We start from the raw sequence: 8,209 nt of genomic DNA on the forward strand, positions 1-8,209 counted from the left end.
GATCATGTTTCATGCATTTTGATCTACACCTTCATACACACACTCACAGCAATATGACTGCTCTAATACTGCAAAGTGTTCTGCTCTGTTGCATGTGTAGCTGTTGGGAATATCTCACACAAAATGACACCATCCCTGCTGGCAAGTGAGTCTTCCTTATGTGAGTATCTACTGCATTTGTGCTCTTTGAATGCAAGTATTTGAAAGTTAGGTTGATTTTTATTTTTTGTTTGTTTGTTTGATGCAGCCTATTGCAAGCTCTTAAAACTCTCCATGTGAAGATTTTCTCAGCCTGCCATTGGGGCCGGCCACAAGAGCTGGGGGTTTAATGGCTGTGAGAGTAACTGAAGGCTTAAGAAAGATGAAAGTAAATATGCCTGCTCCCTCATTTCTCCAGCGGGATATTCTGATGTGGGTTCTACATTGAAGTTGATTTTTCTTTTCTAAACTCTTCTTCTTAACTCAAGGTCCATCTGATGTCACAAAGACACAACCACAAACATTCACATCAACACGACACAGGCACCTGTAGATTCAGGACAGAGAACAAAGACGTGGAGAAGCACCCTGGAGTCTGCAGTGTGTGCCTGAGGGAGCAGGTGTTCACACTCACAGCTCCTCCTGTGCAGCCTCTGAGCATCAAATCCTATAGGTAAAACTATTGATGGGGTTTTTAATAAATATATTATTTATCAGACTCCTCTTGCTCAGGACTAGGGGTAGTATTGAATGGTTATAGGGCAATTAAGATGATGCCTGACAAACATTAATAAACAAGATTATAAGTCTCTCTCTCTCTCTCTCTCTCTCTCTCTCTCTCTCACTCTCTCTCTCTCTCCTATATTTTAGGTTCTTTTAAATTTAAGAACAGGATCTGAAAGCAGAATGTAAGGAGTTCACCAAGTAGAAGAAGCAGGGAAGAGGCAACGACAAGAGGTTGCATTAGTGGCATATGTAGACCGTGAGCTGGTCCCATTTTCTCTGTTGGGTGCATCCCTCCAGAGCCCCTGAGCCAAGGGATTGGCCCTGGGCTCCAACCAGCAGTGGTGGGTCAGGGTCAGGGTCACTCCAGAGTCAGGGTGGAAGCATAAGGGAGGAAAATCCAACTCAGACCTGGAATGGGGCTGGGGGACAAAGAAGAATTTGTCAGAGAAGGAACTTGAAGGTGCCTCAGTGCCCTAAGCCCTCACCTCAGGGTCCCTAAGAATCAACAGAGGCCTCTGACACATCACCTCCCTCCTGTCATGGGGGGAAATTCCATCAGTTCTGCTCTGGGCCATGCAGTTGTTTCTGCTCTGGGCTGTGCGCTCAGTTCTGCTCTGAGTTGTTCACTCAGTGCTGCTCTGGGCTGTGTGGTTGGTTCTGTTTTGGGCTGTGCACTTGGTTCTGTTCTGGGCCTTGCAGCAGAGGCTGCGTCAGGCCTGGGGATTCCCGGGTCTCACAGGCCTCTTCACACAGACTCTCTACTAGCAACAGGGTTGTCAGCTTAGACTTCTGTTTCTGATTGGCTAAAATCTCATCTGAAAGGTCTGGTTGGGCTTCTGCCAGCTGCTTCCCTGACCCAGTCAGCATTCTCTACGTTTTCTAGATTTCTCTGCACTGTCCCCATCCTGGAGACAGTACTCAGGGGAGCTGCTGCTGGCCTGGCCTGGGAGGAAGGCAACATCCTGATTCAGGCACCTCACCTGAACCACCTGGCTGGGCCCCTATGGAGGCAGGGCCCTTAGTGTGAGGGAGTGTGTGCCACGTGGGTAGACGTTGCAATGAAGGAGCAGCCATTAATATGAGTCTGGGTTATGGGAGGGAGACTCCCTAGGAATGTCCTCTGTTCCCTCTGGTGGAAGCTTAACCTTGGGGACTCCTTCCTGGTAGAAATTCAGGGAGAACCCGCCTTCCCTGGAATCCTTGAAATCTGCGCTGGTCAGTGGAGTTCACCACGAATATAGTAACCATTTGTTACCAGAAGCACCATCCAGGACCCATTCTGCATTCACTATAGGAACAAAGAAACATTGTTGGTTTTAAAGGGTCTGTGGCCTCCTTAATGTAGCAGTCACATGGAAACACTGTCCCCAGAACATTATTTCCCTTTAATAAGAATTCATCAAGCATTTATTCCTAAATTTTTACAGAGCTACTCACATATGTCCCCATATGGATGCTTAGGTAACCAATTATATGCATTTCCCAAGACACATATAAAGTACGTCCTTTCTCCACACAACCTATGTCTTTAAAATCACATTTTAGAGGATCTGAAGAGTCAAATTGGTGGCAGAGTGACCACGGATAAACCTTTCACCATGAAAGACTCAGGTTTGTGCATCTGTAGGTGGAACACACACCTCACAGGACACTGTCATGAGAGCAGACGTACCTGTAAGAGTCCCCACAATCTGTGCTGAGCCACATGCACTTGAGTTTGCATGTAATGTATGGGTTCATCTTTGTTGACATCATAAATAAAGACAGCAAAATCTTCTTGTTATTTCTCATCTCTGTTCACATGTTAGAATTTCTATGATTTTTAATCTCTACCACTTACCCCATCATTACAGAGAGAAAAGGGGGAGGAGGTGGAGCACATTAGATGCATTTGACCATGAACCCCCTGCCTTTCCCTCTGAAGTGCCAGCACAGAACTGCCATTTAATCACAACTTCAGCTCTCAGAGCCTGGTCCTCCTCTCAGTGGGCTCACAATTGGGGAAACCTGAAGTCGCAAACGCAGAGTCACCCACACAATGCGATGAGAGAAGAACAAAGTGAGTGCAGCTTTTGTTAGCTACGTGGCCTAGGAGGACAGACTTCACCCCATTCTTCCACTGGATTTAGAGGAAGAGGAACTGGCCGCTCCTCACTGTAGCCTGCTGCCACATGTCTAAGAGTCCTGTCCCGGGTGCAGGCTGAGTCCCTGCACTCCCCACACCCATGATCAGGGTCCCGGGCAGCTCAGCTCTGACACCTCTATGCAGTCTTGTTTCCTGTAGTTCTGTCACCCTTCCCGAAACCCAGCAGATCCCAGACGGTGGGTACTGTACAATATTTTTATATCCCTAGAGAGTTAAGGTGCTGGGTTTTAAGGATCAAAATACAAGGATCCTACCTTCTAGGAGTTCACACGTGGGAGGGGAGACACACGTGGGGAAAAATGAAAGGACAAAAGTTTGCACCAGCCACTAAGGGGAATGGCAGACACACTGACTAAAGACAGTGCTGAAGGTTCAGGACACAAAACTATAAACTGGTCATGGTGGCTGTTGGTTCAGTTACTTTCTGTTCTCTCAGAATGGGCTGGCAACATAGGATGATGGTTATTTGTGGATTAATTCATGAATAACACTTTTTCAAGATGAGGAGGACAGGGAGTCGACGGTGTAGAGGTCACGGCGGGACTGAGACAGACTTCAGGGTGCGCTTCTCAGAGGAGGTGATGGCTCAGCAATAAAGGGCCTTTCCAGGCAAGAACACTTACCGGAGTGCAGACAGGGAAGTTTGGCAAGGCTTGGGGAGGGCACTCACATCATGTGGTTTGGTATGATTACAGGTGGAATTCAGGTGTATGGGTCTTTGCACCATTGAGTCACCTGACTCTTCCTCACAGAATGACAAAACAGGGGATCTAAGCAGAGGAGTGCCATGACAAGCTTTTCTGTTCATAAAGCCACATGGAAGCAGGTCCTTTATGTGATGCAAAAGGATCCAGGTACACTGGAGGACCCCAATCCACCAAAAACCGGTTTACCAAGGAACCAATTTGCCAATGACCAGTTTGCTAAATTTACTAAAACCATTAATCTACTCAAAACTCATTTATTTTTTATATTCCTGAAGTTTGTTTAAATATGTTAAGCCATCGTTGATGGTTGGTAAGTGAATGGGAGGTCTGTGAGCCCTCCTGCTCCCCTATCCCATTCTCTCGCTCTCAAAGGACTCTGCTCCATCTTCTGCCAACAAGCAGCCCAGGTTCCATGAAGCTTTACAGCAAATGCGTTAATAAACCCAGAATGAAAACAGAACAACTACAATTCACTGACAATTTCAGAAGTTGTTTAAAATGCTTTGAATGTAAACTGGAATAAATATTTTAAATGGCTAAAATATGTTTTGGTTGAATTTGGTATAGTTAATAAATTTATTCTGCAGAGAAATTAGCAAAGAGCCTTTAAAGTGCTAAAACTTATAAAACAAAACTTTTAAAAGGATTTGATACCAATATAGATATAATCTGAAAAATTTCTATTTGAAATGGTAACATTTTTAATGTTTATGAGGCAATTAATAAATGAATTCAATGAAACTATTCCTCAAGCAAATTGTGGTAAATTGCTACATTTACTACAGCTGGTCAGTATATCAAACTGATACATGGGCTAGTTTCCCAAAACATCACAAACTGATGTTCTGCCAAATTCACTGACCCATAGGAAACATTCTTGGCAGTGAGGAGGAACCTCCACCACAAGTTGTTTTTATCCAGAACTTGTTTCTGGACCCGACTTCTCAAATATAACAGCCTCCAAAGAAAATCCCAGACACATGGGGAACCTGAGAGAAAGAGAAAGGAAATTGGGTTTTGTACCAGGAGCTTTCAAGTGTTGGTTCCATTCTGATCAGTGTGCATGCGCAGTGTCAGACCCTCCTGGAGTCCTACCCATCCATCGCTCCTCTTCCCATGCTCTGCCCCCTTTGACAGTAACTGACCACACAGGCCTACGGCACCCTCTCTATGCCAGCAGCCCTACAATTTTTGCTGGGGTCCAATCCCAGCAGGTCCAGGGGTCCCCAAAGGTGTGGACGGAGTCGGCGAAGAAGGAATGACATGAAGACAGCCTTCAGTTGGTCAGCAGCCTAGTCAGGACCTATAGCCAGGATCTCCAGCCAAAGTTCTGGTCGGAGTTCTGGTCAGGAACTGATGAGGATCTGATGTTTATTGTCTTGTTACATCCGTATTTATACCAGCCGATTTTAATCCTGTCAATTTCTATTACAAGGTATTTCTCATCTTCATTCCAGGGAGTAAAGACCATGTAGCTTAACTACCCGCCTGGCACTTAATTAAGGGGTTGTATCCCCTCCCTAACCTCAGGGAAAGATCCCCACCTGGGGAAACAACCTTTCTCGGAGAGGTGACCTTGGTTAAAACACATGGCGCTAAAGGGAGCAAACATATTAAAAACAGTATGCTACATACGCCAGGTCCACTGAAACACATGCTGTGCAGATGCCTCTTTCCTGCAGCGACTGCGTCAAGCAGCAAGGATGGACCGGCCTCCGGCAAATTTTCAGTCAGATGTGAAGGTCTAATGGAACCTGGAAGGGAGAGTCAAGTAGGAGCAACCTGAGATTGACAGGCTGTAGCATTTGACCCTCAAACACTGGTCTGGACATCATGCCTGAATGTTCCAACTCTGCCTGCACCCTCACCCCTGCCCCTCTGATCTGCACTGCAGCTCCCCTCTGGACCCTGTGCCTTTCTAATCCCAACACCTCTGTTCCCAGAATCCCTGGTTCCAACCATTTTCAGAGAAGGGAGAGACGCAGAGGCTGGCGTGGCATTGTGGAGAGCTCCTCCTTATCATCCAAGGGCAGGAGAAGAGAACCCAGGCTGCCTGCTGAGGGCTTGCTGCAGACTGAGCCTTCTCTCCTGATCCATTTCTTCAGGCTCTTCCTTCCTGTCACTCTCCTCATCCACTCCCACCTCGGTGGGGTCACTCAGCACTCACCTACACATGTCACTCTTTCCTGCTCACCTCTGGCTTTTATTTCTCTCTCATCTCTGTTCCTGTTTTCCTCTGGATTCCTGGGATATTTCCAGAGACCATTCTTCCCCCTGCTTCTCCCTGAGGTCACCATGTTGCTTTGTCTTCAGAAAAACTGTAATTATCTCTCCATGGGATCTTTAAAATGTCACCTTCTTCTATATTTGCTTAACAGTAAAGAGAGGCTGTAATATCCAACTGTATAACAGATATCATAGCCCCACTTAAACTCACACCCAAAGTCATAGTTTATGCAAAACAGTGTTATCAGCAATAATATTTGGGTGAGAATGATCTTATATCCTCATATATGAAAACATATGCTATTCTGAGTGGCCAGGGACTGAGGTGGGTGTTGCACTACTTCCACCATTACTCTCAGCCCCTCGGATAGCCTGACTTGGAGAGGATAATGAAGCCAGAATGAGGTCACAGTTCTGGATATGGGACCAGGTCAACTGAAGTCTCTGGCTTCTCCCAGAAACTCTCCTCTCCAACATTCAGCATCCACACTGGACCTGGAATGGTGCTCTGAACCACTGAACACTGGCAAAAGTCACACAATCTGTGGTCACTGCATATTCTTTCAGTGAATCAGGCTCTTCTCAGAGAAAACAGGCAAAGAAAATATTTAATAAAAAAGATATACACAACAGAATAGACCAAATATATGTGTGTTGTTGTCACATTATGGTTAAGTATAAGCTTCATGAACCAGTATTTTAGGGCAAATAAACATCTCAAGACTCACTTTCCTCATTATAATGCAATAAAGCAAAATCTTTATTGCATAACTATTGTAAGAATTAGAAATAATTATCATTATGTAAGATTATATACCATATGTGTTTGGGGGTAGTGAAGATATTAGTTATAATCACAATTCCCTTCCAATAAAAGTGAATGTCCTGGGGGTTTGAGGATGAGTAGGCATTGGGAGGGGAGGGGTAAGGTAGGAGGGGGAGAATGGGAGATATCTGTAATACTATCAACAACAAAAATTTTTTAATTGAATGTTGCTCATGAATGTATAATATGAATTATCTGAAAAATAATGTATTTTCTATCTAATTATAGAAGATAAAATGTAAGAAGCATAGACAGAAAAGGAGACAGAAGTGGGGAAGAGAGGGAAAGAAAATAAAGTAATAAATAGGAGGAAAGGCAAGGCACTCTAAGGAGTGGAGTAGTCAGGAACCTAAAATGGTATTGACAAAAATATATAATGTGAAATTTTTACTCTTATTTTTTGCATTTCATTGTGACATATGAAGCCTCAACATAAGCCTGAAAAGATGCTTTATGCAACAGGCTTGTATTTGGGGTGAATCAGAGTGGAGGAGTGAGGAAATTTGAGAGAAAAGAAATGTGTTTCACAATCATGTACACAAGCAATTGGTAAATTACTCTAATATTAGATGGTATGCTTTTGCCTTCATGTAATAAAAATACCCATTGAGACTAGCTCATAAATAAGGACATTTTTTATATTTTATAATAGAAATTCCAGAAATAGGGCAGTCTATAGGGTCAATTGATTTAGTCTTTATGCATGTCAACACAGATCCAGTTACTTCTATCAACCTGCTCTTCTGTCTCCAGAATTGGCTTCATACTACAGTTGGTTCCCCAAGTGGTTATAAGGAGTGTACCGGTTGTTTTTAGTTGCTTAACCAGTCTCTTCTATGTCCTATTGGTCCTGCTCTGTGCCCTCTGAGCTAAGGATAGCATCACTTGGTTAGACTTTCCAGCTGGTTTCTAGTTGGGTTCTACCAGTGAATGGTACCATCAGGAAATTGGAAGGTTGGAATAAGGCAAGGACATGGTGTTCCTCTTCTATTCCTTCCTGATTGGCACAATTGTTCTGGCAGTGGTTGGTCCTACCAAACTATAGCTCCTGCCAGATCCCTCTCTCTCTTTAAGACTTCCCACTTTTTCTAGTCTCCAGGAACCACAAAATCCCTTGACCTGCTCACACCTTAGCACAGCTACACTTCCATAAATGGTCCTGTAATTAAGAATCTTCATTTTAAGTTATCCAAGTGGAGCCCTGCCGAGGGGCTCAGGTGATTGAAATGTCCCATCACCAAAAGGTTTCAGGTTTGATTCCTGGTCAGGGCACATACCTATGTTGCGGTTTCCATCCCCAGTCAGGACACATACAGAAGGCAATGGAATGTTACTCTCTCACATCGATGTTTCTCTGAAATCAATAAAAATATATCCTTGGGTGATGATTTAAAGAAAAAATTGTCCAAGTGGAAATCTCTTTCGTATTGTGATCCTGATTGGTACAAATAAGCTGTCACTAGCATCTGTGGCAACATACTCTCTGAGAAGTCAACATATATCATTGGCCAGAATTGTTTAAGGCTTGTCCCACCAGAAGGAGTCCATGACATAGGCAATAAGATTACCATGATTAACTTAACTAATGATATGACAAGG

The sequence above is a fragment of the Myotis lucifugus genome, unplaced genomic scaffold (assembly GCF_000147115.1).
Source record: "Myotis lucifugus unplaced genomic scaffold, Myoluc2.0 scaffold_568, whole genome shotgun sequence".
In the NCBI taxonomy this organism is placed as follows: Eukaryota; Metazoa; Chordata; class Mammalia; order Chiroptera; family Vespertilionidae; genus Myotis; species Myotis lucifugus.